This window comes from Heterocephalus glaber, unplaced genomic scaffold (assembly GCF_053883595.1).
Source record: "Heterocephalus glaber isolate CG9 unplaced genomic scaffold, H.glaber_assembly_v1.0 deba00000331, whole genome shotgun sequence".
NCBI classification, from domain to species: domain Eukaryota; kingdom Metazoa; phylum Chordata; class Mammalia; order Rodentia; family Bathyergidae; genus Heterocephalus; species Heterocephalus glaber.
In genome coordinates, this window is record NW_028258142.1 from 18,517,166 (window position 1) to 18,530,482 (window position 13,317).

At 38.4% G+C, this 13,317-nt stretch overlaps 1 protein-coding gene and 1 long non-coding RNA gene across 2 annotated transcripts in view; one reads left to right on the top strand and one right to left on the bottom strand.

Moving 5' to 3' along the window:
- Positions 1-13,317, top strand: part of Bcl2 (BCL2 apoptosis regulator) — a 178,503-nt gene that overhangs the window by 63,369 nt on the left and 101,817 nt on the right. The window lies entirely within an intron of this gene.
- On the bottom strand, positions 2,012-5,079 carry LOC147830047 (uncharacterized). Its single transcript, XR_015443222.1, has 2 exons — positions 4,673-5,079; positions 2,012-2,202 (listed from the first exon to the last, which is right to left on the bottom strand). It is a non-coding gene; the product is annotated as an uncharacterized LOC147830047 (long non-coding RNA).

Here is a 13,317-nt window from a genome sequence, read left to right on the forward strand (position 1 = left end):
CATTACTTTCCCAATTTTTCCCGTTTGTTACAAAGTGATGAAAACAGTCTGGAAGGAGGTTATCCTGGATCAACTATGTTTAGTGGGTGTGTATTTGATTTTAATAGATGTGGAATGTAAGTATTAATTACTCCACTTATTCTGTGGATATTTAAGTTGATTCATTAGGACCTGGTATGGAAGAGGCTTAGGACAAGGGCAGGCTTGCTTGGGTTGGTTCACCCTATTTTGTGAACCCAAACCATAAATAGACCTGTATAGTCCTAATTATATACTCCTAGTGCAGGGCAGCTGAGCCATCTCACAAATGTGTGGTGTCAGGCATGAGTCTTGATACATGTATCTCTGTCACCTTTGTATGTGTAACCCTTGAGTAAGTCACACGTTAGTTCTCTGTTAATTCCTTTTTCCATAAAATGGTGTGCCTGTGCTTATTTTACCACCATTCTATAACTTGAGTTATTAACTGGTAAAATGTAAACATTCAACCAATGCATGATGACAGTGTTTTTATAGTCTTCCCTAAACTAGATTTAAAACAAAATATGACTACTGACTCTGTTTATCCCATTAAGTGTAAATAATTAATGAGCAATCAGATTCTTTTAACTTGTAAACTGTGATATTACCATTACTAAATGTTAGTGTATTGCCTTGCCACGTTCAATTGAATTTAGTTCTTAGAATGTTAAAGTTTTTAATATGACATTTTGTGAAATCCCCCTAAATAAGATCAAAATTTCTTTCTTTCTTTTGGGGGAGGTAAGGAATTTTGCCATGTATGCCTGCAGCCAACCATAGACAATTGTAATGATGGTGCCCTACAGTACAGTGAGTTTTCCTGGGACCATGTGATTTAAAACATTAATGAGGTAATCTTCACAATGTCCCTGAGAGGTAGTTAGACATTGTCCTCCCACGTTTTTTACACAGGGGAAACCCAAGACAGAACAAGGTTAAGAAGGGAGTAGCCCAGGTTTTTAACTAAGCACATCAATTGCAAAGTGAGAAAAGGAAGTCCAGGCTCTTAAAACCAAATATCTATCCTAGATGGCAGATGTCATCTCTGAGTCTGTATTCTCAACTTTTGCGATGTTATGCTAGACTATTTTGGTTTATGAAGACCTGAACATTTGGAATGAATCAGATGTGGCTTTCTAATTTAAAGCATAAAGCAGTGTGTTCCATGAGATTCTGGTAAATGAAGAAATGAAGGTAGAGGTGGCACTTGAGCCCTGTGACACAGGCTGGTCCCCTAGGTGAGGAAGGGGGCTGTGGTCTGCAACATCACCAAACTCAATCTATGCAACAGAAATAATGGTTTGAATTGAGCTTGTCTACCCGGCCATCCCATTTTATTGGTGACCAGTAACATATATTACAGAGAAATTCTGGTTGTAATATATGGTGCTTGAGAAGGTGGTAAGTACTTCCCTATACTGATCTAGCCCTGGGTCACTTAGCACTTTTGTACCTCAGCTGTACCATTGGTAAAAGAGAGGTGATGGTGTTAATTGCCAGGCCCTACCCCTTATCTGTACTTTGTCTTCCAAATGCCCTTAATAGGAACCCAGCTTACAATAACATGGTTTTTTGGAGAACCAGGTACAGGCAGGACCCATATTTTGTAGCTTTGCATTCTTACTTCTCAACATTTCATCTCTGCCCACATTCCATGTAATTGTTAGAAGACCTCGTGCCTGTCTTTATGTTCTCGTCAGACATTTTTTTAGAGATCCAGGGAGCACTCTACCCATGTGCTGCCAGGATGGTGCCTTGTGGTGACTCACTTGAAGATCTGATCTTCATTTTAGTTGAAATCTAATACCTGGTGTGAAAAAAAGGGGGCAGGACAACTGTACTTGGTATATTTCCCGTAATCCATGTTTTGAATACGTATATTAACTTACAACATAAACATTTGGAAATTTTAAATAACATTGGACCATAAAAACTGGCACTGATAATCATGACCCCAATTAAGAGGGGCCCTCATCAAAGGAAGACAGGATTCCATCTAAGCATGCTCGCATTTTATTCAGTCCTGTTATACATGGTCATGGTTAAAAAGCAGCAGAAGCACCAGTCAGGCATCCGTTTATCTCCCAAACATTTTCCATAGCTGGGAGTTTAGTGGACATAAAAGGCAGCTTTCTCTCATGCCAGAGCTTTTCAAATGAATGATGACTCCGAAAGTTAAGACTGAAGAAAAAAATAACATGAACAAGCTTACAGTAGATGAAAAAAACACCAACTTTATACGTATTTTAAGAATGTAAAAAACACAGGTGGGAAATGAATCCTCCTCGATAAGAGAAGTGCTTAGTAGGGTGGAAAAGAAAGAAAACATTCAGCAGTTTTTGGAATTGTGCAAGTCCAGAGAGTTTCTTTCCTCTTTTTTTCTTTTTTTTTTTTCCTGGTTAGCTGCTCATAGCCACAAGTATGTATATTATTTCCTTCTTGCCCACAATTTACTGAGAATCATCTTTCTAATATACTGGGGAATCCCAAATGAAAATCTCATTTTCCTGAAAACAGGCAACTTTGGTGATTAAATTATTCGTATCTAGGTTGTAAAGGAAATAATGAAATTGTTGTAACAGAAGGCTTGAATGTCCATCTCATATTTTTCCCTTACTCCATTTAGACTGTATATGGCCCTGGTTACTCATGTTGGAAATAGGATTCAGAAACTTCTCGAATGAAGCCTCCAGTGATTAGGCTGCCCCTGTCCATGCAATGTAGTGGTAAAGTCACAGGATATTTTAACCCTTTCTTGAATGTTGTCATATATTCTTACATTGGAAATGATTACTAATGGCTTTGAATGTGTTTCTTACCCAGTCACATCAGGACAGTAAACAACCAACTTCATAACTGTTCAGGATAGTGTGAGATGTAGGTATGGACTTAAGCCCTGGATTCAAACTCCAGCTCTTTGCTTTTCTACCTGAAGACTTCAGTGGCTCCTTTTTTTCATTTGCAAAGTGTCAAGTATAACAGTGTCTTCTTCCTAGTGTTGTTGTGAGTTTTAAATGAGGTAATGTGAGTCAAGTGCTTAGGATGATGCCTGGTACACAATAAGTATTGTGTGGGTGGGAGCTGCATAATGAGGAAACAAACCAAACTGTTCATCCTAGGAATAGTTTCAGTTACCATTTAAATATGTTTTTGTTTATAGAGTTAGTGTCTGTTGTCTGTACATTCACTGAAAACAAATCAGGTCTGAAACAGAAGGTGCTAGGAAGTGATTTATTTTGCCTGTTCCTTCTTCCTTCTTACATCCTGCCTTTTATCTTCTATTCTAGATCTAGATCTAATACATTTACCTATACAGAATTTCTCCTAGGCAGAATCTGACCCTCTCACATCTACTTGCATATGAGAGAAAGTAACATACTGTGATATTAAATAAGACTTCTCCCACTAAGACAAGAGGACATAGGCAGAAAATAAGGAAAGGGAGTTTGCAAAGTTAATAAGTGAGTGATAAGTTCAGTAGGTGCTAACTTTGAATTTGCTTTCAATTAACTTGAAAGCACATTTTCTGTCAGATAAGCCATGACGTGAATATTCAAGATTTAACATGTTGTATTTCCTTGTAAATATTCACTTAATTATTATCTAATAATCTTAGTGAATGAAAGCTAGTTGATGTCTTTTTTGAGGTACTAGGGAGATTAGCATTTTATGTTTGAGGAAAGAAAGATTGGTAGAGACATAAAGTCACCCTTGTGACTTGTTTTGGTTTTATTTTCTACTTGGTAAACTTAATACTAAATTTTACCACTTAAGATTTACTAAAAATTTTGTCATGACAGTCAAACATAAAATACCCTTCTTAGTGCTAGCCACTTTCTCTTTCTTAAGATTATACAGTCATGTTTGATTTTTAAATACTAAAATTAAAAATTTCCCTCTCCATTAATATTGAAACATAATGCTATCATAAGCCTAGTTTCAGGTTCTTTATTGTAAAAGCAAGATAAATCTTTCAATGCCAGTAATTTATGGCATGTATGGTTTACTCATAGTTTTTTTTTTACTATCATTTCCTGTTCATTGTTGTTATTTTTAGTATTTTACATGGTCTTTTGGACCACATTTGCTTCAGAAATTCCCCAGAAATAGCAGTTCCACTAGTAGTGTTCAAAGTACCTGAAAAATAAAGAAGTTTGAATTTTTAAGTTTGGGTAATGGAAAGATGAATATAAAAAATAATACTTTTGTAATTCATAAATTGGTTATCCATGGAAAAATTTCCATTCCTATTAGGTCTGTAGCAGTTTTGAATAGTACATGTCCTTGTGTATAAAAAGAAAACATAACACCACCTCAATCAACATCATCATATTAACTAGCCTTCTGCCTATTGTAAGATTCCATGAAAAACAAAATGAGTTAACATTTGACTGCAGAAGCCAATAACCTTTAATGTTAAATGATCATGCAAGACATTGCAGAAATATTATTTGTGATGTTCAGTGATGTTGTAATTTAGTTTTCATTACTTCATTAGCTTGATTCATTTTTCACTAGTAGTAAAAATTCATCATCTTCCCCACATTCACAAATGATAGAATCTTTTGAATTTTGTTTTTGCAATCGTGACAGCACACTGCCACCAACTTCAGATACACAAATTCTTAATTTGGTGTATAATTCAACATGCCTTTATCAAGTGCCTCCTTGTTGATGGGGAGTAAAATATACTACCAGGAATATGTGTTCTTAATTCAAATCTTGGCCCAGCTGCTTTCTTACTGTATGATCTTGAGCTTCTGGTCTGTAAAATACCTGACCTAGAGTTGTTGAAGAGGGAGATGTATGTCCAAGTGTATGGTAAGGCATTTGGTTGATACTTCATTTCCCTCTTGGGGTCACTGCTGTAATCCATGCCCACTGAGTAGATGGGAGGCAGAGAAGAGGTGCTTGAAACCACTTTTGTCCTTAGTAAATCAAACATTCAGTATTGTGATGTCATAGGCCAGTCCCTTCACCTTGGGTACCTTGGTTATCTCTGTTAAATTTGGGGGTTGACTTTTAGTTTATGATTGTTTCTAAGAGCACTTTGAGGTCTGGCCTGTGAATCTATGATACCATGGAGCAATGAGTTAAAGACTAAGACACTAACAATGGACTGTTATTTGTTCAGTACTGTCTACAATGATATATCATGAAGGAAGGATCAACTGAATTTAGTGACCCATTAGATAAGACTAGACATGATTATACATGACTTAGAAACTATTCTAAGGCAGTGTTCCCCAATATGTCCTCTACAAAACACTAGTTGCTGAGGATAGTAGTAACTGTTCATTGAAAAAGATGTCCAAAAACCTCCTGGGAAAGGCCGAGCAGGTTTCTTACCTTCAGGACTTCCAGAATCAAAAATTTGCCCCTGTGCGTTATGATTCTGAAACTGAGGAATGATTTACAGTAATAATATGAAGCATTTCCAAAATTTGTTTCATCATGGAATTAGTTTTTTGCACACATGTAACATTCTGCAAGATCAGTATTCCATAGGAAATATTGTGCAAAACGTTGCCCCACTGTTTCAAACCAGGAATGTAATAGAACATAGATGCCACTGGCTCAACCCAATGAATATGCTGAACCCCAACCACTTAAAAGTCCTGGGGAGACTGGAGATGAATAAGATTTCATCTTATATCAGGCCTGGTGGCACAGACCTGTAATTCCAGCACTATAGGAGGCGAGGTAGGAAGATCACAAGTTTGAGCCTAGCTTGAGCAACTTAGCATCTTAGCCACTGTCTCAAAATAAAAAATATAAAAGGGCTGAGAATGTAGCTCAGTGTGAAGGGCTTTGTTTCAATCTCTAGTACTGAAAAAAAATCCCATCTTTGCAACAAATCTGGCAATATGCTGTCAAGTGTGGCATTGTCTACATGGCTAATAGCTAGGATAACTTGGGGGAGATGGTATCCCACTAGATTATTGATGTGGAATCAAGGAAGGCAGTATCCTGAGGGCACAGTCTTAGTTTCTGTCTTAGATGTGTTTATTCTCTGTCCTCTATTAAAGCTCTTATAATTATCACCCTGTTACCTCAGAGAGATTCTGTGGATAAAATGAATGTACACTACTCAACCTCAAGTGGTTGGAGTTAAACCAGTTAAAAATTTCTTTGGAGTACATAGTCATCCAACCACTACTTTTGTACTTTCTGTGAAGTCAAAATATAAGGAGAGGAGCCTGAAAAAGCAAACTAGAGGCACAGGCAATCGCTTTCTCTATGAGGGATATGGTATCTCAGTGCTGGTTCAAACTGACAGCATAATGTCTGTTTTTATTTTTTCATTGACAAAATATGAGCAAAAGCCTGATGGCAGATTTTACTGCCATCTGACTGGTCAGATCTGTGGACTATTTCACCACTGGATTTTTCTGCCTGTTAGGTCTTTGGAAACATTTTGGCAGGTTGAGCAGTTATTTTGCTCATATTGTGAGTAGCATTTCTCTGACCTTTTGTTATTTACTGAAATAGTCCAGCCTGTTTTCTTTTAAGAGAAGCGAGAAATGAAGGGGAGTCAGTCAGCACATGCTGATCATGGTATCGGAAGAATAAGTTTTGGGTTGTTTGGCTCCACATATTCCTCTACAGCAAATGGGTCATTGGCCTCAATGTTTCTCATTTGTGTGAATTTTAGGGAGTTCTTAGGGATTTGTTTTTCTTTCCTTGATAAAGCAGAAGCATCTGGGGATAGTAATTTACTTAAAGCATTTTACCACATCTCAAAGCACAACCCTCTTTGGCATTGTGGAGTATCTGAAGTCTCATCTTTTTTTTTTGGTACCAGGAATCGAACTCGGGACCTTGTGCTTGTGAGGCAGGTGGTGGAACCACTGAGCTAAATCCCCGGCTCTGAAGCCTTATGCTTTTGAGCAGTGACATGACTTGTTTCAGGGGAGGATAGCTCAGCACTGGACAGCTTGGTGACTTGGTGACAGGGCAGCTGTCACTCCTGACCTCTTACAACCTTGTAAGTTCAGACAGCAAAGATGATGACACCATCCAAGACATCTTGTGCATCTGATAGCTTGGTTTGGATACCATGGAATCTGCTTAATTGACGTACAAATGGAGTTATTTCATCTGCTTTACATGAAGATAATCTCCAAGTCCAGAACAAAACAAAAAATCCCATAGGTTTGAATTAGTAATCTATACCACCAGGGCCCATCAGTAGATACCTGGTTGGTTTAAGAGGTTAATACTCGTCATGTGGCCTCAGTAGTTTAGTTTCTTTCAGATGCCACATACCTTGAGGGCTTCATAATCTCTACAGGACATCTCTTGAAAATGGCTCAGAAATAAACACAGATTGGGTCACTTAAGTTTTTCAAGGGAAAAATTGCTGAAAATGAAGTATAAATGTATTGGCATCCCTCTATAAAGACTGTGAGAGGAAAGGATATAAAGGGTTAACAGGTTACCAAAGGAGTGGGGAAATTCCTTTTAGAAAACAGAACAAATGATGGAAAAATAGAAACCTGTAGGATGTGCAGTTAGCAGTGAGAATTTAAGGTGCAGGCTGAAATGGAAACACGCTATAAACAGATTGAGGGAGAGACAACAGCTTTAAGGGAAAACATCTGTCTGCTGGATCTGACATCCAAAAGCTGCATCTGTGGCCTAGGCTCAATCTTGCATTGCTTAAAAAAGGAATGTGAAGGGGCCCAAAGCAGGCTCTGGAAGTTTCTTTTTTTCCTTGAAATTTTCTATTAGTTCTGCCCAGAATGCTGCCAGGGACTGATGAACTAATATGGTCCTATTTTTTAATGCTGAAGTAGTGTTCTTTCGAAGTTAACTTTGGAATTGTGGATTGAAAAAACATTTCACCTGTACTGTTCTAGACACACTAATCAGAGGACTCATAATACTTTGCCAAATGAAACCCCTGAAATTCTCCAGATAGACTCTTTAAATATTTTGTATTTCAAAAAGAAGTTTTCAGTAGTAAAGAAGTTGGAAGCCAGAAAAAGGAATAAGTACGTTCTCATGGCGCCTCAGAGGAGATTGAGCATCTATCTGAATACTAGATTTTGTTTGTCATAATAGTCCCTTGATAATTATTTTTTCTCTTTGTGCAATTTGTTATTATCCTAAAGAAAGAGCCTGAGCAGCTAATTTAAAGGGAATAGAGCTCAGATATTCCCTATACATATGTCAGGTCTTGATTTCTCTGAGGAGAAGCAAAAGAGGATGATGAGCAGATTTCCCCTTCTTCCTAGAGAGTACCCTTCTCCCTTACAGTCTTCACAATGGGATGCCAATAAATTTATGCTTCATTTTCAGGGAAAAACTTAAGGGACATAATTCATATCACCTGACAGTTATAATAAATGAGATGTAAGAATGTGTCCTGGATTACTATAAATAACTTCTTTGGAAATGTCACAGTATACCATAACGTTCTATCTCCCTCTCACTGACCTCACCCTGGATCCCTCTTTATAACTCTTGTCTTTGTCATGATACATCTAACCCCAAACCGAGATTGCAGTAAGAGTCATACATGCCATTGCCACATATGTTTGAAATAACTTGAAATTTTATCTAATATGAATTTTATCTAATATAAGTTAAGCTTGTGGGAATGATAGTGGCTGAAGAATAGTGAGAATGGCTGCATTTTGTGGCAAGGAGGATGGGATGTTGTAACGAGGACTCACTGGTGATAAGGGATTGTGGTAAGTCTAGAAGGACAGGAAGTTCAGTAAACAGAGGGAGGAGCTAAGGGTGGTCTGGTACTGGAGTGTTCCTTCAACAGTATGTGATGACCCCCAAGGAGATGCACAGAGTCTTTCCCGCTCTCCACTGCAAGCACATGAGAGGCTCACGGCATTTAAATAGGGCCATATATCATGTTTCCTAGTTTCTTTTCAATAATGTATACATCCTAGCTCTGTGGTAACAATTAGGACATCATGTTTCATTAAAGTCCAGTCATTGGCCTGAAGTCACATAGTTTGAATGTTACAGGTGTGAACTCGGGGCTTTGGCTCACTCATTCTATCTTCCATTTCCATTTTCTTAGGCCACAAAATCCTCCATTTTTTTAAACTGCTCTGTTGCCAGGGAGAAGCTATGTAAAGTAAAAAGGCTCAAATTTTATTTTTCTGTCTTAGAAGAAATCTGTAGAACTGTTTCATCACCATATGGGCATGGCTGATGAAGTTTGAAGATTCCTTACCTGAGCATAGTTCATCTCAAATGTCAGCTGTGGTACTCTCTAATATGTTCTTTGCCATATCACTCATACCTTGAAAGGGACTAGCTGAATTTTTCTAAATCAAACAACTGTCCTTAGGATTTTTCATCCTTTTAGTGCCTACCACAATTCTAATCCAACTCCTTTTTAAAAAGAATTATGTTTTACACATAAGTGACCAGAGCTAGATGTAGTGGTGCACCCATGTAATCCCAGTACTTGAGAGGCTGAGGCAGAAGGACTACAAGTGAAACTGATAGTAAGACAAAGAGTAATGATGGACGAGGCCAGGGTGGCAAGCTAGGACATCTTGTTTGTATCAGTCTCATTGTTGTCCTTTACTTCTCTGTTTGCCAAGCTTTTGAGATTCTCTTGTGTAACTTTATGGCTGTTTTCCAGAGGGTCATCAAGCAAAGAAGCATTTTCTGCATTAGTGACCTGGGGAAGGGTGTGAACAGGAAAATCAGAGACTAGATCATTTAATAGAAAGGAGGATGGATGAACTTTCACTCCCTTTCCAGAGAATTTCAAATTCAGCATGACCTTACCCAGACCCAGTAACTCAGAGATGTCATGGTATCAGGTTATCTCAGTGATGATGACATAAATGGCAAAACTGCTACCCTTATTTCTTGGGATAAAAATTGATCCTTAGGCATACAATATACAAATTAAGCTACCATGAAATATGCTTGGTAGAGCAGCAAAATTGCATTTGTGTTTTCCAATTTTTTTCTTTGATTTTTTTCTTTAGTGAATTCATTTCTATGGAGTTCCTAAACTTCTCTTTACCATTTATATTTTCTGTACTTTATCTAATTATTGAAAAACACAGATGTCATATGAAAATTTAATATGCTGAGATTATGCTAAGATAAACACCATGAACCAGCAGTCAGAAAACTATGACCTGTGGGCCAATTTTTGCTCACCACTTGCTTTTGTAAATAAAGTTTTATTGGAACACAGCCATGACTATATGTAATGTCTATGTCTGCTTTTTTTACTACAACAGCAGAGTTGAGACTACATGGCTGGCTTAAAGCATCTACTATCTGATCCTTACTGAAAAAAATTTCCAACTTTTGCTGTAGACATTTTCATGACATCTAATCCCTCATTCATTTACTCATTCTTTTAGTGGACATCAGCTTTGTTAATGACAGGGAGAAATGTAAAGATGAATCAGTCTATAAGGCAGAAGAATTTATAGTCTAACACAGACAAATTAACATCCATCTGAAGAGGCAGAGTGCAGCGGTATAGACAATAAATACAGATGGGATATGCAGAGAGGCACTGCTTCCATAACTGTGGCTCACAGTGATTTCCCAGTAGGAACTTCATGAGAAATAAGTCATTTCCTTCATGGAATTTTATAAATTGTAGAATCCAAAAGGTGGAAATGATTCAGGATATTACTTTCTGTCCAAATTTCTTTATATGGATGCATGTTTCCCCTATAGCTAGGGGGATAATCACATTTATAAAAAATGTTTGAAGATTTGAAGGAAGGCTTTCTTCTTCAGGATCCAAAGATAGAATTCCTTTTCTTTTTAAATAGTTGTTCTTGCAGGAAAGTAAATGCTATAAATGCTATAGGTTTTAAAGAAAGGATGTTGAGGGGAACCCCTCAAATATTGAAGGGGTTTTCCTCAATAAAAACCAGGTAAATTACAGAGCCTCAGCCATGAAGTGCTGTGACTCTATGACAGTCATATCATTTTCTTCTCGATAATGCCATGTGTACAGGTGTGAACTGCACTTTTGCTCAATTCCCACTGGCCTGTTGAAGCACATAAGGGTTCAGGCTCCTACCCCTAAGGAAATTCCATGGATAAGGCCCACTCAAGCTTTCTGTTAGAATTAATTCCTACCTCTTCATTTATGACCTTTTTGATTTTTGTCACCAAGAGTGCCTAGTCCATTTTGTGTTTTTCAAATATCTTTTGAATTAACTGGACTTGGATAGAGACAGACAACGTGCATTCAAAAAATCTAGGTGGCTGAAGATTCTAGAGTTTCAGTTTAGTTTAAGAATGAGAGGAGTGAGATTCCTTCCATTCTATTTCTAGTAGGGTATCGAAATTGTTGACTAAATCCCAGCCACTCATTCTTTATACTCCTAACAATAAAGGTAACAGAGCTAATGAAGTATACTTTTGCCTTAGAATATGACACTGTGAAGTTTTACCCACTGACAACAAATATTTTGACTGATAAAAGCAAGTATGTTTGTTGAGAAAGATAATGAAAGAAAACAATATTGGATCCTCAGTAAGGTGATTTGGGAGGCACTACACCTAAATATTTCTTTCTTCCCTCAAGTCAAAGAACCCCTGGACTTAGGTATCTGACAGGGTCCACCAGGGGCCCAGTCTTCTCTTACTAAAAAGCACATACCAGCTTGGCAGCAATGCTTCTTCGTATTTTCTTGATACCCTGGTTGCCAGTAGACCAGAAGTTTCCCCAGATGTAGACTAGCAGAGGTCACTCATCCTGCTGGTCCCCTCTTGTTCCCTGAGCCAGAAGAGAAGAATCCAGTCTGCTATGTTTGGAGAACACATTTCAGGGCATTCACTGGCAAGTAGGGATAGTTATTGCATGCACACGTGAGGGCTGTATTATATCAAAATCGTCTAAATAAGCAGAGACTCTGCTATCTCCTTGAAGCCCGACCATGTATTTATGAATGAGATTGCTTCCTCATTTTCTTTAACATCAGTAACAGGGAAGTCAGAAAGCATTACTTTTAAAATGGGGGAAGAATATTCCAAACACACACATTTCCATCCAGCTGCAATAGTAACCAGCGAACTGAATTACTTTACCCCGTCATCATGGGCCCCATCCACGTGGGATCTTTCCTGAGTTTTTGATTTATAACGATCATTTTTGAAGACCTAGAAATGTTTAGGTGAGATTAAATTACTGATTATCCTACAGTTCTGTTTTCACTGGAGCCTTTCTGGACGGCTGCTGATTTGGTCCCATTTAAAGCGCTCAGTGGCGTGAACTCACTTGGTTTCTGCCCACATCACTGCATTCCTGGGATGCCGTTCACAGGCCTTAGCAAGATCATCTGACAGCCGCCTGTGAGGTCAATGAACTTTATACATAATTAAACACTCAACGGTTAGGAGAATCCATTTTTTCTCTCTCCCCTGAGAAGTGGAGAAAGAATACATGTTAACTTTGCCCTCGGTGCCTGGGTAAGAGTTACAAGGAATCACTGGGCTAGTTTCACATGATTTAATGCTGAACCGAGTAAGAAAGTGATTGCATCCTCTACTGGGCCCCACAGAACAGTCACCACCCACACTGTTTATTCAGACTGGGATCTTGGCCATTTGGGGTTTAAGCCAGAAGAAAGGGGGGAAAACTAACCCTGGAATGAACGCTTTTGAAACTCTGTATTCTTGGTGAATGCCGCCAAGGATTCTTTTAAAAATCTATTTAAAATCAATTACTGTACTGGGATCATATTTTCATTAACGATTGTTAGCAACAGCTAATTTTCTGTTTTCATCCAGATTTGGAATTTAGGATGGGTAGGCTGGCATTGGAATCATTCTCTCTGTTTGTCCTGGACGTCTGATGCTGCCACCAAACTATGTGTGGGCAATTGGGCAATGCTGACCTTTCTCCAGCTTCCAAAAAGAACAAGCAGAGGTGTCAGGAGGAGAAGGATAGAGAGAAAACAAGGCTACCGGACTGCAGTAAGTGTGCTTCACTGGAGAAGAAAATATACAGGAGGTGCGCAGCCTGTGGCAGTGAGTTAGAGAAAGCAAGAGGCAGAATCATAGGCCTGGAGGAGGGTCAAGGAACCACTGCATCCATCTGTCTCTAGTCAGGGCTGCACAAAATCATCTCAAACATGTGAGATTGTATCGTAGCTTTAGAGATCTCTAAAGGAGATTCCGGAACCTCCCTTGGTTACCCACCCTGCTATTTGGCAGTTCCTACAGCCAGAAGACACTTTCTTATTTCCAGCCTAAAATGTGTTCATGGTGATGCTTCAGGGGAGAAGTTACCAGCCTAGACCACTCCCACCTCCCATAGCATGTTTGCTCCTT